Source organism: Furipterus horrens, unplaced genomic scaffold (genome assembly GCF_987537825.1).
Source record: "Furipterus horrens unplaced genomic scaffold, mFurHor1.1.pri manual_scaffold_4, whole genome shotgun sequence".
Classification (NCBI taxonomy): Eukaryota; Metazoa; Chordata; class Mammalia; order Chiroptera; family Furipteridae; genus Furipterus; species Furipterus horrens.
Window position 1 is genome coordinate 120200534 of NW_028327174.1, and position 20425 is coordinate 120220958.

Below are 20425 nucleotides of genomic sequence, written 5' to 3' on the forward strand. Positions count from 1 at the left end.
GGTTCCCAGAAAACTGGAAGAGTACTTGAATCTTAAAGTCTCTCTCCTCATTTGTTAATGATAGTGATGATGGTTCTTAATACTGCTGTTGACTGCTGTTCACTTTACATGGTTGAAATATTGTTATATTTTATTAAATATTTTAGTACATCATTTGGTTAAGAATACTTTGTTTTCCTCCTCTAAACCTAGGTGCGTCTTGTAGTGCGAAAAATACGGTTATTATGGACAAAAACAGGAATAGTCTCAGCTTTCATGAAACTCAGCCTTTTTTGAGAAAATAAAAATTCATTAAATTACGTAAATTAATGTAGCACTATAAATTTGATAAACACTACGAAGATCAGCACTGTCTCTATTAGGAAGACCTGACTTCAGGAAGGTCAAGAAAAACTTCAGAAAAAGGATGGCTGTTGTAGCAAGTACATGGGGGTTTCCTGGACTACTACTGTCTCTACTTTTAATGTGCACACACACAAAAAATTCATGAAAAAGTGATGCTTGACACAAGCTCTAAAGACTAGGAAAAACGGAACAGGGACAGAAAAGCCTTCCAGGCAGAGGAAGAGAACAAGTGCCATGCTCTCTGGTAGAGAAGATGGTGGGCACAGGAAATGGCAGAAGGAAAAGCAATATGTGTAACAGCAACAGAATAAAAACAACTCAAGCATTCGTCATTAGGAGACAAACTGCAAGCACAAAAGAAAAAGAGCATCTTTGAAGTGATCTCCAGAATATATTAAGAAAAAGAAACAAAACAATTATACGGAGTTCCACATTTTGTTTAAGAAAGGAAGGGAAAAAAATAAAGAGAAATAAATACATGCATGAGCTTATATTTACAAAAATGAAAACTTGGAAGAATAAACCAGAAAACTAATAAAAATGGGGCAGGAAGGGAATGGGTACATGGGACAGGAATGAAAGGCTATATACATATCTTTGTAATACAGGTTAAACTTCTGAATCATGTTACTATAAAGAAAAAATACATTAAATAAATTAAAACAATCTTTGGAGGTTAAGGATTTCATAAAAATAAACCTAATAATCAAGCCACTAGTATAATCAGAGGGGAAAATATTTTTAAATGATATTGTATTGGTTAGACCAAAAAGTCCATTATGTTTTTTTCTGTACAATGGCTCTAGTACTGCTTAGTTGTCATTAACTTCATTTGCAACAATTTTGTTAAGACTGCGTTGTGACAGTGCATTTAAAAAAAATCAAAATTGGGGAATTTTTGTGCAGCCATTTTAATACGGAAGAAGATACACATTTTTGACATATTATGCTTTATTACTTCAAGAAAGGTATAAATGCAACTGAAAGGCAAAGAAAAATCTGTGCAGTGTCTGTAGAAGGTACTGTGACCTATCGAATGTGTCAAAGTGGTGGGCGAAGTTTCTTGGTACTACAGGTACTGACATTTTGGCCAAATAATTCTTTGCTCTGGGGCTTTCTTATGCATTGAAAGATGGTTAGCAGCACCCCTTGCCTCTCTACCCACTAGAAGCCAATAGCAGGAGATAGTCGACATACTCAAAATATCCAAATCAATAGTTACTGGTGAAAATAAAAAATGTGTTTTTTATTTTACGGAAAACACATAATTGACTTTTTGACCAACCCAATAATTCAGAATGTCAACTGTTCATCCTTACATAGATACATTTAAAGAACAAAAATAGCTGCAATAAAATATAAACCTATAACGGTTTTAACTGAGTTTGTTTGTTTGTTTTTAAAGAGCAGGGAATGGAAGAAGAAAGAGAGGGAAAGAAACATCAGAATGTGGTTGCCTCTCATATGCCCCCAACTGGGTAACTAGCCTGCAACCCAGGCATGTGTCCTGATTGGGAATTGAACCAGCTACCCTTTGGTTCACAGGCTGGCATTCAATGCACTGAACCACATCAGCCAGGGCAATATTGTTTTCAAAATATTATATATTTTGTAGGAAAAAGAAAAGTAACTCGTGTTGCTAAAAATGCAAATTTTCAATGCTATAAATTGAGAATATGCATACAAAATCCAAGCATATATTTCCCAAGTCTGTCCAGTGAAAACATGGGCATCCAGAAGCAATCAGGACGCACAGCACCAGGTTTTGGTATCTATATTCCACTCCGGATAAAAGGGGTTAAAAGTTAAAAGAACTAGCTGACAAATACTGGACAGGAAAAACACAAAATGTGCCCCTGACACCTTGTGTCAGGACCAAGACATAGTTCAAAGATTAATGGGGCTGTATCCAAGGAAAGAAAACTACCTTGAAAGGATACCACCACACCCAAGTTATCACAAGCTGAAGAAAAAGAATGTTGACTTGCTTGATTCACTGAATACACAAAAAAACGTGGGCCAGTGACACATGAAAGAAATTCACAACTAACATCATTTGCAGGCAGATCCGAAAATTAAACCTAGGTTATAAGTATATAAATATAAGCAAAGTGATTAACTTACTATAAAAACAAATTGATCTAGTTTTGTTTTGCCTTTTATTTTAAAGACATTACTACAACCTGAACACATCTAAAATAAAGAAACATGATTTACTAGTCTTTTCATTTACACTCTCAACATTTGGATAAATTAATACCCATATTCTATCCAACATTTGGAAAACGTTAACACTCCAAAAAGTCAACACAGTGACTCCAGACCAATTCCTGCTTCCTCAAATGACCTCACCCACCTTCTCCAGCTGGCCAGACTCTAGAGACTAGAGATTCTACACTGGCAGAGTCCTCCAATCCACCTTCATGCTGCTCCGGGCCTGTCAATGGCTTCCCCCACCTACAGGATAAACACCAATTGCCTTAATGTGATATGTAGAATTATTTAAAATCCGACCCCAAATCCATCCCTAGAAAAACAGGCAATGCCAAACTACAGGTGTTATCAGCAGTGGTGAACATCATCATGATCAATACCCACAGGGCACTTACTATCATACATCCAGGAGCCACTCCACTGAAACGTACACTTAACGAGGTAGGTGTCCTCATCCCATTCTACAAATAAACAAACACAGGAGTAAAAAAAACAAGGGCTATCTTTTAGTTGGGATTAAAATATAGTATGGTCTCAAACATGTTCTTCATGCCTCTCTCTGTTTCTGCTATCCCTCCATCTAGCCTTCCATTTTTCCCTACTCTATACTCTGCTGGAACATTACCTTCTCCTCTGATACCCTCTGTGTAGAATTTCCTCATTATGTATATGTGTATCCTCCCTACCAGACAGTAAGGTCTCTAAGGGCACATGCGCATATATGACTTGTTCCATAAAAGACTTACTGCAATTTTAAGACCATAAAATAAGCACATAATAAAGATTTAATTAAAACTTAAACTGAATACTGGGGCACAACAAAGAACTTCTTTACTTCAACATGAAAAAAATCACGCTAATAACTACAGCAAAGTTCAAAAGCATGAAGGGCAAGGAAGTCAACAATGTTTGGCATCAGTTGCTCTTTTTCAGGAATTCTACTGGGAACTCTACAGTCTATTCAATTCTCATAAAAGCCTTATGTGATAGGTTTCATCCTTGTTTACAGATGAGGAATCGAAAGCTTAAAAAGGCTACACGATCAATCAGCTATGTGGCTTTGGACCAGTGAGGCTGGATTTCAACCCAACTTTTCTGAGGTGAAAGGCTATATACTATCTCCATGTCCAACTCCAAAGCTCATCTCCTTTTTCACAATATCATGTCCTCCAAACTAAACAAAATACTTGGACAAAATAGTTGATTCCCTTCTTCTAATTTCTTTTTATTCAAGGAAAAGAGAAAACAACATTTAATTAGGCATCTAATAAGCATAAAAAAGTATTAACATGAATATATATTAACTGCTCTTTCTCAGAAAATTAAGACCCTGCTAACAGCTTAACCAAAAGAAATACCCATGAGCATTATTTTTAATCTCTATATTATCTACATTAGTAACTTTACAAACAACAGTATCCTTTTCATGCCAGGAAAATAAAAATTAACAATTAGGGAATACACCCAGAAGCTACAACTGTGCAACTATGTAGGTCAACGGCAGTAAAAACACTGTAATTTAATTTCTTCTAGTTAGACCTCTAATTAATAACTCTTATCATTTCTTATCAATAAAGTAGCAGCCAGATCTGATGCAAAGTCACACACAAACCACATCAACCTCCCGGTTCACAATTAAAGGAGTTGTACCGTTAAGATACACTATAAGGACCACACCCATAACCAACCTTACCTAGATTTCTTGAGTGTTAATATATATTACACTAAAAACAAAACAAAAAGGATCTGGGGCCAAATACAGAAAATACTAGTGCACTATTTCTCACAGCCCAAATGTAAAAATGTGAACTATGACCCTAGAAGAGAAGAGGAATAGTATCGTTTCCCAAACTTGGGTGACCAAGGAACCCCTTGTTTATCTTATAGCATCTCTCAGAACTACAGAGGCTTCTAGACTTGCAATGGGGTATATCGCAATGAACCCGTCGTAAGTAAAAAATATTGTAAATCCGAAGTGCAATTAATAGACCTAACCTACCAAGAATATGACTTAGCCTAGCCTACCTTAACCATGGTCAGAACACTTACATTAGTCTATAGTTTGGCAATTATCTTGAGTTTCTTCTGAAGAGTAATTGCCTTCCTCTTTCTCACCAGAAACAGCACACACAGATGGCTGTTGTGTAGATAGACATGATGGAATGCAAATACCCAAAACAGTGTACCCCAAAACACTGGGAGCACAGTTCACAGTTGAGTATTGGTTGTGAAGATGTGCCTGACTGGGAGCTCCGGATCCCTGCCCAGCATCAGGAGAAAGTATGGTACAGCATACTACTGGCCCTGGAAGAGCTCAAAATTCAAAATCTGAAGTTTGTGTTGAACAAATAGTGCTTTCACAACTGCTGTAAAGTCAAAAATCATAAATTGGGTGTAAAACCATAAATCTGTAATGTCACAAAGAATTCACCTTAAGCAACACTGCTTCGGATATTCGAAAACTAAGTAAATATTGTTACTGTATTCTCAACTGGTAATTACAAGTACCATTAGAAACAGTACTAGAGAAATTCTTGGATCATCAAGTCTTCAAAAAAAATCCTAATTTAACCATAAAGAGATGACCCATTTCACATCATTTAAATAGTTATCACCCTACTGGAAAGTTTAGAAATAAAGAAATTCTATTTTATTCAACAAGAAACTGATTACTACCGATAATTTTGACACATAGTGGGCAACCTCTTACATGTTATCAAATCTAACAACAATCGTTCTGTAAATTAGCAGCCACTACAATTTTTTGGTTTGCCCTTGAACTAAAGCTGGAGAGGGGAGTTAGGAGAGAAGTCTTGTTTCACTTGAATCCCCTCTGAAATTTCGCAGCCTCTGAAAGAAATTTCACAATCTCTATCAGTATTCACAAACTCATTGTGTCCTAGTATACATTACCAACTGTAGGAATTAATTCTCAATTCCTAACAAAAGCTATGTTGAAAGTAATCACTGTATTCTCCATCAATCCTTTCCGACTGCAAAGATCCTTCCAGAAAATTCCAACAGAAGTTATATAGGTATTCGCATTTAGGTACGTATGTCGTTTTCTGTATAAATCACGTTACACAGGGCAATCCTCTAAGACACTTAAATGTATCTCGTGTTGCTCTGTGATATACAGCTAAAATAGCCAAATAATCAGCACCTGCCATTTCAACAGGCAGGAAAAACCTTCTCCAAAACCCGTAATCCCAACCCACAAATCAAAGAAAAAAAATATGAAACCGCCTAAACGGATCTGGGGTGTCTATTTCAAGGGATTTGCTGCGTAGGCCGTCACTAAAATCCAGTGTAGTTACAAAGACGGGCGGTTGCACCTCTAGAGGATGGGCAGAACCGAACCTAAGGCATTGCGCAGTTTCTGCGACGTACGCTTCATCTCCACAAAAGCTGCGGAATGCGCTCAAGGTCGCCGTGAGGAAAAGTATGTGAGTGTGTGCGAGTGCACAGACCTCACCGCCCTACCGTCCCACGAAAGGCGCCTAGGGCACAGCGTGCCGCGCGGTAAACGAGGCGGAGGGCGTCACGGGGAGCTCCGAAAAGCCGCCTTCTCCGCCAAGCCAGCCGCCGACACCGGAGGGCAGCGTACGGCCGCTGGGTACCACCCACAGAACCTCCTTCCCTTCCTGGGGGTCTCAGCCCTGTCAATGTCCTCTCAAGAGATCTCGCATCCCCTGGCCCCGGGTCAGGTGGACCCGTGTTTGATCCCGTCCCCTCCCCTCCCCTCCCTTACTTTACCTTCCCCCTCCATATCCTTCCCACCCTCCCTTCAGGCCGCCGCAGACTCTCCCCCTCCCCCTCCCTCCAGCCCCTCCCCCACCTGGAGGAGTCCGATCCCCCTCGCAGGTCCGTCCCGCGTTACTCAACTCACCCAGCCCGCCCCAGCCGGCGCCCGCCGCATCGCCGCCCCCCTCCCCAGGCCGCACCACCCGCCCGGGACCGCGGCGTGCCGAACAAAGCGCGCAGTGCAGCCGGGCCGGGGGCGGCGGCCATGTTGGCGGGGGCGGTGAACAAAGGCGAACGGCCGGAGGCCCCCGCCTGCAGCCCGGCCGGCAGGGGGCGCTGGGCAGGCGCCGCCCCGCCGCCTGGACAATGAGCCAGGGCCCGCTGCTCCCCAGGCGCCGCCACCCCTCACCGAGCTCGTCGCGCCCCCCTCGCGACGCCCGCTCCCCGGCAGCACGCTGGTCTCACCTGTCAGCCACAGAGGCCGCTGTCCTCAAACCCCGGACCGCACCGTCCCGCGCAGTGCTCCCGGCCCGACCGAGCCAGACGGCACCGCCCCGCCCCCGCTCTGCCGCCGCCGCCGCCGCCGCCGCCCGCCCCCGGCCGCACGGCGCACGCGCACTGCACCCGCCGACTGCGCCGTCCGCACGGCCAGTCCCCAGCCCCGACGAGCCGCACTACGCAGGCGCAACAGGCGATGGGCGGGGTCTGGAGCCACTCACCTGGCGGCAGGGTGGGCGGAGCGTGACCGAACGCTGCAGCTCCGGGCAGTAGGGCGGGGCCTGGCGAGTTGTAGAAAGAGGCCTGATGTGCGGCGGAGTGGGACTGGCGCTACTCAACCGGCAGCGGGGTGACGGGGCGGGGCCTAGGGTCACCGGGCTGAGGTCTAGCGGGGCGAGGGCCGAGGGAGTGGGCGGGGCCTAGAGCCTCCCACTCGGCGGCGCAGTGGGCAGGCGGGGCCCCAGAGCCTCAGGTACGTCCTGGAAAGGGGCGGTGTTTTGAACCATGAGAATCCCGGAGGGAGTTATTGACGCCGGAAGCAAGCTCTTTAGGGAAGTTTCGTTTTCGCGCAATCGGAGGGCTTTAATGCAAGGACCAAGCTCTCCACGTCCTTGGAGCAGCAAGTCCTGCGGCGCACACGCCACCCTTCGAATGAAGCGGTACACGGTGGCACAGGGGTGTCGGCGGTTGAGCTGTGGTCCCCATCGCGGGCTCACTTCCCGCGCGTACCATGCCACCCAGACCGGCTACGTCTGCTCACGAGCTCTGGAGGGTAGGGGGAAAGGAGGGCCTCTGCAAGACCTGACCTGCCCTGTGCTGGGCCCCAACCTCAACCGGGAATATTTACCCTGCTTTCCAGAGATCAGAAGCCAGGCATGCCCAGGGCCCCTGGTGAACTTGTTTAACTTTATTTCACCTAAGGCGCCCTTTGGGTGTCTTAGGGATAAAAAAGCAAGGCAGCGACTCTCAAACTACTAAGAGATAATTGACAGATGACTCATGGAAAAGGGACGAGAAGATGACATTCCACAGCTCCTCACACATTTTTGGGATCAAAAGGAGGAAGATTGTTGTCACCACAGGGAACTGGGAAGATGTAGGTAGATAACTTTGCAAATAAGTTGGAGATAGACCTATAACTAGATAGGCCTTACTTAATCACACCCTGAGTTAAGTAGTTAATCGTGTTAGATTGTGAACCCGTATTAATCAGTAGTGGAGAAACCGGGAGAAGGTGTAAGAAACAAGGACATACTGACTCCCAAACCAGTACAAAATCAGCAATAACAAAGGGCAAATGAAATTAAAGGGTCTCTGAGAGGGGAGTTGACAGCACTGGCAAATCTACAAATCACAACAGGTGCATTTAGATGAACGCCTTACATTGTAACTCCGGCGTATCTAGTCATGGAGAAATGGGGAAGAAGGAGAGGGGAGGGGGAGCTAGTTGCGCTAGGGCGGGGAAGCTAATCGCTCTCACTTCAGGGTGGCAATTTTAGGGTGGAGAAGATAATCACTTTAGGGTGGCAATTTTAGGGTGGAGAAGATAATCACTTTAGGGTGGCAATTTTAGGGTGGAGAAGATAACCATTTTAGGGTGGCAATTTTAGGGTGGAGAAGATAATCACTTTAGGGTGGCAATTTCAGGGTGGGGAAGCTAAGACTATAAAACCAGTTTCCTTTGTCTACTTGGCACGCACATTCTCCTGCCTGTGAGGGTGCGCCCGGCTCTGCAGACTCGTGAATAAAGGCCTCGCTTTACTGCTCAAGTCCTGTGTCCCAGTTTTTATTGTGAGCGTTTCTCACAAAGGTGAGGGGAGGGGGTGCTAACTGCATTCATATAAAACCAGTTTTCTTTGTCTACTTTGCGCGCACATCCTCCTGGCTGGCAGTGATCCTGACTCTGCAGACTCGTGAATAAATGCCTTGCTTTGCTGCCAAATTCCTGTGTCCTGGTGATTTATTGTGAGCGTTTCTCACAGTATTGAGGATAAAAGAGACAGGTTTACCTGCCACTCATATGGTTACCCTGGGTTCAGCAGCAGTGATGTGAGAAACGTTCACAATAAAAACTGGGACACAGGACTTGAGCAGTAAAGCGAGGCCTTTATTCACGAGTCTGCAGAGCCGGGCAAACCCTCACAGCCAGGAGAATGTGCGCACCAAGTAGACAAAGATGGCTGGTTTTATAGTCTTAGCTTCCCCACCCTGAAATTGCCACCCTAAAGTGAAATTGATTAGCTTCCTCGCCCTAAAGTGAGAGTGATCAGCTCCCCCTCCCCTCTCTTCCTTCCCCATGCTCCATTACCCGGAGTTACAATCTAACAAGTTCATCTAAATGCCCCTATTGTGATTTGTGAATATGCTAATGCTGTCAGCTCCCTTCTCAGAGATCCTCTAATTACATTTGCCCTTAAGACCCTTTAATTACATTTGCCCTTTGTTATTAATGACTTTCTACTGGTTTGGGAGTCACTATGTCCTTATTTCTTACAGTGATGGTGTTGGGGCTCCTGAAGCTGTGCCCCGTCAATCCTCCGTGACTATACCAAGCAAGTCTGGGATGATGAATCCTGGTGCTGAGTCCACTGTCGGGGAGGGGAGTTCATCCCTCGATTAGAGGCCAATGGACAGTCAACCTTCCAATGTCCTGTCTTGTAGCAGAGAGGGTAAGAACCAGGTGGAGGCTGAGGATTAGGACAATTTTTCCCAGTGGCCTTCCTTGCCACACCTAAAGCAGGGGCCTGCTGGAGTGCCTGAAGGGTTCTTTCCGCCTTTGCCACAACCCTTAGGGGCTTTTCCCTGGACAGTAGTAGCCAACAGTGAATAGTGGGCATCCTCTTTTTCCTCCTCCTCCTTTTCCCTTTTGTTTTAATTCTTGTTTCTTAGCCTGCTTTCTGTTGTTGAAAACCAGGAAGGCTGACTTAATAAGGTCCCTGTGTGGGGCCTGTGGGCCATCCTCCAATTTTTTTTGTTTTTGTCTCATATCGGGGGTAGACTGGCTTATAAAGTGAGAGTTTAAGTACAGGTTTATTTCTGAGGTGGGATCAAGATTGGTATATTTAAGAATCGCTTCCGTGAGATGGCTCATAAAGGCAGCCAGATTTTCATCCAGTCCCTGGGTGATTTCTAGAATTGACAGCCTTAAAACTGGCTTTCTTCATGCTTCCAATTAGGCAAGTAAGAAAGTGAGCCATCTTTATGAAATCAGGGGACTCTGGCTGGTATTCCCAATTTGGAGGACTTGCAAGGACTGCAGCTGTGCCCTGGGGATGGGTTGGGTCCTTAGCGAACAGTATGCCAATAGCAGTATCTCAAATACTGCTTTTTTCCTCTGGGGTGGTAGTTGAAATGAGTATGACACTAACATCCTTATAAGGGAGAACATAGGTCTGTGAGATACCTAAATTCCTTAATGAATTTGCTTGTATCTGCAGAAAAGGATCCCAACCTTTGTCAATCTGAGCTAAATCAGAGAGAAGGGTACATGCACTCTCATTACCCTGTCCCATCTTGCTACTTCCCGTAGAGGATACAGGCCAAGATGGGGAGTCAGAAGATGAGTAGGGAAGGTGAAGCATTGGTCCATGGGACTGGGTGTGAAGAGGAGTGAGAAGAGGATTAGGTAGGGGTTTCGGTTTTGGTTTGGGCACCAGAGGAGGAGTCTGGAGAAGCAGGAGATGGGGAGGGAGCTGGCCCTTTTGCCGGATCAGAATCTGTAAGAGGCTCTGCTTCATGGGAAGGGCCCACATATGCAGGAGGGTAGTCAGCTGGATCAAAAGCAGTTGCCAAAGAGGGGTCAGAGGAAGGTGCTAAGGGGGATCGGATCATGCGCTGGTTCTTTCTCCTTCAGGAGGAGGAGTTGAAGGGACATGAAATCCTGACAGAGGGAGGGTTTGGCTCTAAGGGTCCAAAAAGCCTGTAAATAAAAAGAGTTCCTGCCATTTGCCATAGCGCCTGAAGACATTGTCATGGTCTGTGAGAATGTTGAAATTGAAAGTGCTGTTTTCTGGCCACCAATCCTGATTGTCAAATGGATACTGGGGCCAAGCCACTGTAAAGTTAAAAATCAGGTTTTTGAGCTTTATCTCTTGCTCTGATTGAAGTATTTTTAAATTTCAAGGAAGAAAATTGAAGGGAGTATTTTTTGGCAGGAGAGACTATCCAGCTCCCATTATGATATAATTTAAAAGGAATAGGAGGGTGAAAGTGAGAGCGAGTCCAAAACCACAAATGGGTTGAGCGATGAGGCAGGCATCCCCATGTCACCACGATAGACCAGAGAAGAGTGGAACAGTCTTCCAGAGCATCCCCAAAGATTGTCGTTCAGAGAAGGTGAAGGATTCTGACTGAGGGCTCAGATTTGGAGAGGTGTGGGCTTAAAAGCCATGAGTGCAGTTGTAAGGCTAATATGTAAATGAACAGAATCCCCAATGAGGGAAAAGGACTTGGATTCACCTGAGATTCTTGTGACCGATGTTGAGTGCCAAGACGTGATGCAATGCCAAGGGGACTCCAGAAGTAGGGGTAAGAAAGGATTTGCAAGCCAAGAGAGGAGCTCTAGCTGCCAACTCATGAGTGTCCTGGCGACCAGTTCAGGAGCCAAGTCTGAGCCTTGTGTGCACCCGCCTGAGGACCGGATTCAGGGACCTCGGCTCCTGGGTTTAGTCGCCAGGAAATCAGGAGAAGGCAGTTAGCTTATAGCAAAGCAATTGATTTACTGGGGAGACTCCAGCGAGGGAGAATTAGTCAGATCGGGACCAATTTCCATCAAGCGGACAGCGAGCAGGAACTAGCCAGATTAGGACCAATTCCCACCTGAAGGGGCAAGGATACTGGTTTTTAAAGCAACAGACCATACTAAGGGGAAGTGTACGTTGTGTAAGTTTCTATTGGTTACTTTCTATATTTTAGTGAGTTGTGGTTCCCTTATTGGGTAGGAGGCTTCACCACCTGATTCACCCCCTGCCCTGTATTCTTTCTGCTCCTGAATTGTGTTTTTGTCCATTCTCGGTGTTCTGTAACCACTTTTCTTCTTTGTTCTTGTGGTCATTTTGTTCTTTTTTGTCCCTTCCTGTTTTTCTGTTCTAGGTTATTAATTCTAGTTACCTGTCACATATGTGTGTTCATTGTGCAATTTTTTACAACTTGACTGAAAAACTGAATTTTTTTTCAAAATAACAAGTTGAAAAAGTGGAATCCGAGTTGTTGTTGTTGTTTTTAATTTCTAGGATGCTAAGTGTGAAGAAAAGGAGCCACATACTAAACCTCACAAGCTTAAGGCTGCATGACAGCCTTACAAACTCAGACCTAAAGTAACCGCAAAGGATGGTCTGAAATTAAAACTTATCAACTAAAAGCAGGTCATGGAAGATATTCATGTTCTGGACCAGTCTTTTGCCCTAACAAAGGTCAACCTTTACTTTAGTTAAGCCTGTCTATTGTCTTTTTGCATCTATGGTAATGTACCTTTGGAATGTCAGGGTAATTTCCCTTTTTCAAAAACACTTTGACACAACCACCAGAGCTGAGACCACAAATCCCTTAATTGTTATCATGTTAATTGTTGATTGTTAACTAACCTTTACCCACATATATAAAAGAAGTATGTGTCTATCATTTTACCTTTTATCCAATCATAGAAGTTCCCACCTTTCACTTTGCTTTCTCCCACCTCCCTAATCTATCACCAGATTTCATATAACCATCTCATGTCTCCTCTTTTCATTGTAATGTATAAAATAAGGAGCGAAATTGCCATTTTCCAGAGCACTTCCTGGCAATCGTCAGCAATTGTCAGTTTGGCTCAAATAAACTCACCAAAAATTCTCTATAAAGTTTGAATGTCTCTTACATTGACATAAGTAAGCCAAATTGCTTCAGTTTCCCAGGCTGTTACAAAACCCCAGCCTATGCTGTTCTGGAACAGCTCTGGGGTTGATTGTCTACTGCAAAGAAGCATGACTCCCAATACAAAAGTCTGGTGGAAAAAGAGGGGTTTATTTAGAAGTTTTACAGATTCAGAATAACAGCAGGTTTCTACTCTTATGTCCCCCTCCCTCTAAAACACCCCAAAACACATAGTCCTGCCTCCTCTGCTGTGAAAGACGCTCACAATAAAACATCAGGACTCAGGATTTGAGCAGCAAAACGAGGCATTTATTCATGAGTCTGCAGAGTCAGGTGCACGGCCAGCCAGGGTCTTGTGTACGTGAAGTAAACAAAGCAAATTGGTTTTATACTAATGCGATTAACTCCCCCTCTCCTCTCCCTCTTCCCCCATTTCTCCATTACTGGTTAATCCAGGTTCACAATCTAACATGATTAACTACTTAACTCAGGGTGTGATTAACTAAGGGTAATCTAGTTATAGGTCTATCTCCAACTTATTTGCAAAGTTATCAAGCTACATCTTCCCATTTTTCTGTGTTTGGTGATGACAAACTTCCTCCTTTTGGTCCCAAAAATATGTGTGAGGAGCTGCAGAATGTCATTTCCTCATCCCTTTTCCATGATTCATCTGTTAATTATCTCCTACTGGTTTAAGAGTCACTGGCTTGCTTCTTTACCCCTAACAATTCCCCCTGTCTCTTGGAAAATTGACTACTCAAACCTCTAATTTGTTCCTTCAACACTCATGGGGATTTCTCAATTCTCTGCCTCATAGCAAGGATTTTCTTCAGCCTCCAGGAGGAGATTATTCTGTTGGTAAATTACTGGCATCTGTTTAGTTAGTGCAGTCTCAGCCAATCTCTGAACTAAACCTCTGATGCAGGGAATAATACAGCAGCCTAAAGCAGTAAGGACACCTGCTACTACAATGAGGAAAGGGAGACAAGAGCTGACGTGATCATTCCTTTCCAACTGCCAAACCAGTTTTCTAACCATCCTGTTATAGGATTGTCAATGCCTGAGTTTTCTGCTAGTTCATTTGCTAGGGTGGTCAGTCCCTGTAAAGCCTTAGTGATAGTCCCATCACGAGCTGTATTATTGGGGATAAAAGTGCAACACTGTCCCATGAGCATTACACATACACCTCCTTTTTCTGCTAGCATCACATCCAGTGCCATACTATTCTCCCAGGTCATTAGACTGGTGGCATCTAACTGTTGAGCTATTTCTCCTATAACATCCCTGGTATAAATAATAAATCTCTGCTGATTATAATAAATATAGTTTACCCAATCAACATTCTTATTAACTGTTGACCACTAGAAGAAGACTGACTCAAACCCTGCTGCTATTTGATTCCTAGCCTTAACTCATCTGGAACTCCTTTAGGGACCCCATTGACATCGATATAGATGCGAAAATCGAATGATCCACCAGGGGCTGTTGACCTCTTTTTCATCACTGTGCTAGAGCTTGAACTAGAGTGGAAAATTTTTGCAAAGCCCCATAGTGACAGTTGCCCCCAAACAAGTCATGTATTGGGCAAAACCCCCATGGTAACAGTTGCCCCTAAACAAGTGCAGGATGTTAGCTTTGCGGTTGCATGCATTAGCCAAGCATAGATACCTTTAGAACAACATCACCCCACCTGGCTTCACAACGGATGTTATATTCTATACTTTTGTTATTTGCATTGCCCATGGTTATAACGGCTGTGTTGTGCTACTACCCCAGCTAGCAACCCAGAATATAGGTTTTTGCTACATAAGCAGCTTTGTATTGAGGCTCGGGGCTACTCACTTGAATCCCTGTGAGGAGTAAGAGTGGGTAGTCGCTGGACAGTTAATAAAGGCTCTTTAAATTCTGACTTGGTTGTCTCCGACCGTTTGGTTCTCATCTATGCTCCATAACATTTGGAGACCCCAGCAAGATACCAAGCCTTGGCGGGGCAAGGGTCGTGAAATGGGCCTGCCACCAGATCCACCTCAGGGGGTGGATCTCTGAGAGACACTCCTCAGCCCCGAGTGGGACACTGACGGATGGATGCCCTCCCTATCCTGATTGACTACATAGAGCCGTTTGGATTCTTACCGGTAAGACTTGGATTGTAAGGGGTGCACCAGGGTGGTCTGCGGCAGGGCCAGACACGGCATTACCTCCGAGACCCGGTCCCGGACCACGACAGTGGCCGATAACCATAGGTTTGTCTGTCTTAAGTGTCATCTTGTCTGTTCCATACAAGAACGGGTCTGTCTTGTCGTCTTGTCTGTTCTGTACAAAATGGGTCAAACTGCTTCATGTGCTACATGTATGCCTTTGCAATGTTTTCTTAAAAACTTCCAGGACTTTAGGAGGCGAGCTTCATTCTACGGAACGCCAGTGAGCCCAGGCCAGCTCCGTACCCTCTGTGAATTGGAATAACCCACTTTCCAGGAGGCTGCTTGGCCTCCAGAGGGCACCCTTGACCTGCCTATTGCCTTTCAGGTTTGTGCGGTCATCCTTGGCCGCCCGGGACACCCCAACCAGATCCCATACATCCAAATCTGGGTTGACATTCTGGAGGACCAGCCGAAGTGGCTGAAGAAGTGTAAACCTCCCTCACGGTGCGCTAGAGGGAGGCCTGTCCTCCTGACTTGCGAGCCTGAGAGAAAGCCCCTGGTCTGAAAGCCCCCTGTTCTCTCCTCTCCTCTGGAGAGTCCTCCTCTCACCCCCCCCCTTACCCTTTGTAGGCAAAAGTCACAAGCCCTTTGCCAGGGGGCCTGAAAGCGGGCCCCCCTACCCAGGTGTCCTGTGATTTCAGCCTGCAAGAACTTGTAAGCGAGTCTTGCTGATGCCAGCAGCTGCACGAGGCTCCTGGTAACTGAGTCACAAAAGCCAGGGAACAAAGCGGGCTGAAGACCTAAGCCTCCTTCCCATAGTGATAACATCGGATGTGGTGCAGACCCTTGGACCCTTACCTGCACACAATTCTTGGGGACCGGTTTACAAGTCTCTAAGAACAAAGAAGCTTGAAAATTAATGTTTCCTCTCTCATAGCAACTATATAGGATGTGGAACAGACCCTTGGACTTTTTGTGATTTACCGCTTTGCTCTGTAGCCCTATAGGTTAATGTTTGTCCCTCTTAGTGGGATCATGGAAGCTTTTTAGTTCTGTAGCTCTATAGGTTAATGTATATCCCTTTTAGTGGAAAGAATGTTTGTTACCATGTAAGCCTTTTCAGTTTCTATTTAGTTTTACTTTTTAAAAAATCTTTTCTGCAACCTCGGCGGCTGTCCATGAGTGGCAACCCATTTAGGAATGGTAGGGCTGTGAACAATCGCTGATTACCAGAGAGAGTTACAGCCCTCCGTTCATAGCTGGCCACTCATCCTGCTTGCTGGGCTTAATCTCAGCATCTCTGTTCCACAAATATTCATGCAACACCCCTCGGCCCCACTTGCGCCTGATTTGTCGGACGGCCCCAATGCTGGTCTCCTCAGCCCCTATCATACAGGAGTGGCACCAAGTATGGCCGTCCATCTGCCAGCCAGTCCCCGAACTCTTCTGGAGCTTCGGTCCCTCTCTTCCCCCTTAAACAAGCGTCGTCTCCGCCTGATGAAACGGGGCATCCCGTCATGATTTACGTCCCTTTCTTGAATAGTGACCTGTATAACTGGAAAAACGAAAACCCCTCCTTCTCCTAAAACCCCACTGGCTTGATTTCTTTGTTAGAATCTATCTTCTTCACCCACCGCAATGCCTCTGTAAAGCAGTGCCGCCCGCCTTCAGTGAGCCCCTGGGGCTTCGTGCGGTCCCGTGTGTCTAGCTGACATGTGGCAGGACAGCGGTCGCAAGCTCCAGTTCAGAGCAATTCCCTGCGCCTTCAGTGGACACTCAGGAACTGCTGGAAGTCCTGACGGCCCAGTCTAGAGTAAGCAAAGGACAGTGGACAGCCTCGGCGGCTGTCCATGAGTGGCAACCCATTTAGGCAGCAGGCTTGGGCCACTGCAAATTACAGCGGGCTTGGGCCACTGCCGTAGAGTCTTGGTCTCTTTTGTCCTCTGGATGCAGAGGTACATATTCCCGAATAGGGAATTTGTTGAAGCAAGCTCGACTACCTTCATTTAAATTGTATAGAGCTCTTCTAGTTTGGTTCTGGGTTGTGCTGCCCGTAGCTGATGCTGTTCATCTAATCTCAGAAGCCTAGGCAGGGTTTGGGTAGGATTGTTTAACCTCTAAGTAAATGTGTAAGTGAATATTAAGGTTACCTTAAAAATTTCCCCAGAGAAATTGCTTGTAGCATTTCTGTCCATCCCAGGTAACTTCTAGCAATTCAATTTGCATCTGAATACTCCCTGCTGGAGCTGCAAGGAGGGGCAATGTTAAATTTGCTAGCCAGGCAGCCATCTAATCCCCTTGCTACAGGTTACAGAAACAGAAAAATGTCTGTCTCTCCAACACGGAAAGAGGAAAAAGAAAAAGTAACACTTTTAAAACTCAAGCCGCTTTTCTTCAAACTATGGTACAAGCAGCAGTGGTAGCAGCTTGGCTGCCAATCAACAATACCTCTAAAGCTGTAACTAAAGGGCCCTTAATCTCCGCACTGCTTCAGCAGGAGGGACATGCCTATATCTTAAGGAAAAGTGTTGTTACACATGAATAAAACTGATGTCCATTCTAGACATCCTCTTCAATGGGAAAGGAAAATAAATAATCAGGTCGTCAGCAGCCGTCCGTCTCGAGAGACGATGGTGTAGCTTCTTAAGAGTCTATCTGCTCTGCCGAGAATGCCTGTGCAGTCCGACTCGGGAGTGACACGGTATCTGTCTCCTCCCGAGTTGAATCGACATCTTGCGATGACGCTGGAGTGTCCTCTCCAGTGAAGCTGAAGCTACAGAGCCTGGGCAGGGTGATATGGAGGGTCTGCTGTTGCCCATGCAGCAGACCCCCTCTCTTCGCAGCTGAAGGGTCCAAGGGAAAGACGGAGTCAATACAGCTTGGCTTCAGGTGCGCTGCAGGAGTTGCCGGTGATGACTACAATGTCAAACCGCCTTAGGGACTCCGGCTCCGGATTTTCTGTCGGGGTTTACTCCCTTAGCCTTTCCCCTGAAGAGGTATGCCGCAAGGCAGCGGAGGTTTTTTGGAGTCAGAGTTTTCCTTCTCTGATGTGCCCTGACTGGAAGATCGAACCAGCGACACTTAGCTCGCAGGCCGACGCTCAATCCACTGAGCCAAACCAGCCAGGGTAGGCTGCTATAAAAGTATGAAAAAGCAAGCATTCTCCGGCTCTGGAAATTGTCCTGGCCAAACAAAAGTTTCCCAATATAAATCCTAAATGGAAAAATAATAGGCCAAATAGAACAATTAAAAAAACTCCTCAGGAAAGTTCAAAGGTGTTGGTTAAAAAACAGAAGGAGCAAAAACTTCAAAAAGCCGCAGAATATCTGCATATCTAAAAACTTTTAGCTGTCAAATACTAAGTTTAAGTATAGTCCTTCACAGTATGGAAAAAAAAACCAAGAATTGAAAGCACGTTATGGTTAAATCTAAATGGGTAAAATATAGAGAAAGTTTGTAAATGTTACAGAAGGTCTGTAAAAAGTCATAAAAATATATAGAAAGGTTATAAAAGTTTTTAAACCTGGGAAAAGGAAACCTCAATTACTTATGTTCTAATTGTATGGTTACTGTATCTTGTATTATTATTGGCCATTAAAACCTAGGAAAGGTCGTCTAAAATTCCCTATATTGGTATTGGCCATATGCTCTAAAAGGAAAATTAAGGTTTCCCCAGAAAAAGTTAAAACTTCACATTAAAAAAGTAAACAAAAGGTTTGTTAGCAGGTTGTAAAAATTCACTAAAAAGAAATTGTATGGTTTTAATAATAAAAAGTATAAGGCATAGAAATGCAATTTTAGTAAATATTTAAAAAAACAAGGATTTTCCTTCACTATATATTTTTCTCCCTACGTAATTCCTCCAGAATTTGGCAATTTAAAAAAAATAAGTAATGACATTAGGTTTCTTTGCATAAAACTAAAAAGACCAGTTGTGAATAAAGGTATTGTTAACCAAGACTTTGACTGGAACGACATGCCTGAAGAAGGCATGCTTAGGTTGTGGTTGTTACCAGATAGCCCTGAGGAACTGGGCTTGACTTTTGAAGCTAAAAAAAAGCCCATTAGGAAAAAGCCTGGCACCTTGGTTGGTTGTACAGTTCATGGCAATCTTTCCAGGGAAGGCACAAAGGTTGCTTTCCTAAGAAAAAGATAAAAGGAATCTTAAGGCACAATGAAAAATGTAAATGACTTGGAAAAAGCAGGTGTTTACAGGCAAGGCTAAATGGCAAGTGTGTGACTCAGCTTCTGTGCCCTGATGGGCAGACTAACAGTCAGCATAAAGGTTCCTTATATAAGTTCCAGTAAAGCAAACTTAAAAATCATATGTAATCAATCACTACTCTTGTTGTGTTTATGCAAATAAACAGGCTAAATTAAAATTGGACTTAATGCATTCCCTTTAATAACAAGGAGGGTAATCTTAGAGAGAAAAATTATGACTCAAGGAAAATCACAATGCTCAGTGGTAAACTAAACTAGTGCAGCTAACTGTCTATAAAGTTTATTTTCATTTAAAGTTTGTTTTCATTTAAAGGTTAAACCAGGTCTGTGACATTATAAAAAATGCTTAATTTACAGGCAAGAAGAATGTCAAGTGCCTTGCAACTGAATGTCTTCCCAATAAGACAGTCTCTTAAATTTAAAAACTGGTTTGTGAATTGTGTTGTGTAAATTAACATGTGTGTTCTTTTCTGTTTTCGTCCTGGCTGGTTTGGCTCAGTGGATTGAGCGTCGGCCTGCGAGCTAAGTGTCGCTGGTTCGATCTTCCAGTCAGGGCACATCAGAGAAGGAAAACTCTGACTCCAAAACACCTCCGCTGCCTTGCGGCATACCTCTTCAGGGGAAAGGCTAAGGGAGTAAATCCCGACAGAAAATCCGGAGCCGGAGTCCCTAAGGCGGTTTGACGTTGTAGTCAACACCGGCAACTCCTGCGGCACACCTGAAGCCAAGCTGTATTGACTCCGTCTTTCCCTTGGACCCTTCAGCTGCGAAGAGAGGGGGGGTCTGCTGCATGGGCAACAGCAGACCCTCCATATCACCCTGCCCAGGCTCTGTAGCTTCAGCTTCACTGGAGAGGACACTCCAAGCGTCATCGCAAGATGTCGATTCAACACGGGAGGAGACAGATACCGTGTCACTCCCGAGTCGGACTGCACAGCCATTCTCGGCGGTGCAGATAGACTCTTAAGAAGCTACACCATCGTCTCTCTAGACGGACGGCTGCCTTAGTCTTTCTGTTTTCATAGGGCATAATCTTATAATCTCATTACCTGAGTAATTTTCTGTACATATAAGCCTCACTTAAGAAGCCCATCTGCATTGCTGCCTCCTAAGACTCAACGGTTTGGCTAAACTAAGTAGTTGGGTTGGCGAAGTATAGGGTAGTCTATAGGCTTCACTTTAAAACCAGTTTCTCTCTTTTCTATCCTAATTGCTTGGACAAAAAGGGCTCAAAGGTCTAAAAGGGAGGAAATCCTAAAATATTCCCCTCAGCCCAAGCTAAGTATAGTAGGCAAAAAAAGTTTTGGACAGGTGTGACATGCCCTGCACACCTTCCTCCAAAAAAGCCATTTCTTTTCCTAATGTGGGACATTGAAACATTAATCCCTGCCTTTTTAACCCTGTCGCCA

General features: G+C 44.6%; 1 protein-coding gene across 5 annotated transcripts in view; it reads right to left on the reverse strand.

Annotated features, from left to right (window-relative positions):
• SPIN1 (spindlin 1) overlaps positions 1–6856 on the reverse strand; it is an 82199-nt gene extending 75343 nt beyond the window's left edge. For 3 of the 5 annotated variants that reach the window (XM_090273992.1, XM_090273991.1, XM_090273990.1), the window contains exon 1: positions 6769–6856. The gene's annotated coding sequence lies outside the window, so the exon portion shown is untranslated. Of the gene's footprint in view, positions 1–2701; positions 2803–2954; positions 3021–6768 lie in introns of all 5 variants that reach the window. The other 2 variants (XM_090273988.1, XM_090273989.1) reach the window with 2 other exon arrangements.
• Between the last annotated feature and the right edge of the window lie 13569 nt (positions 6857–20425).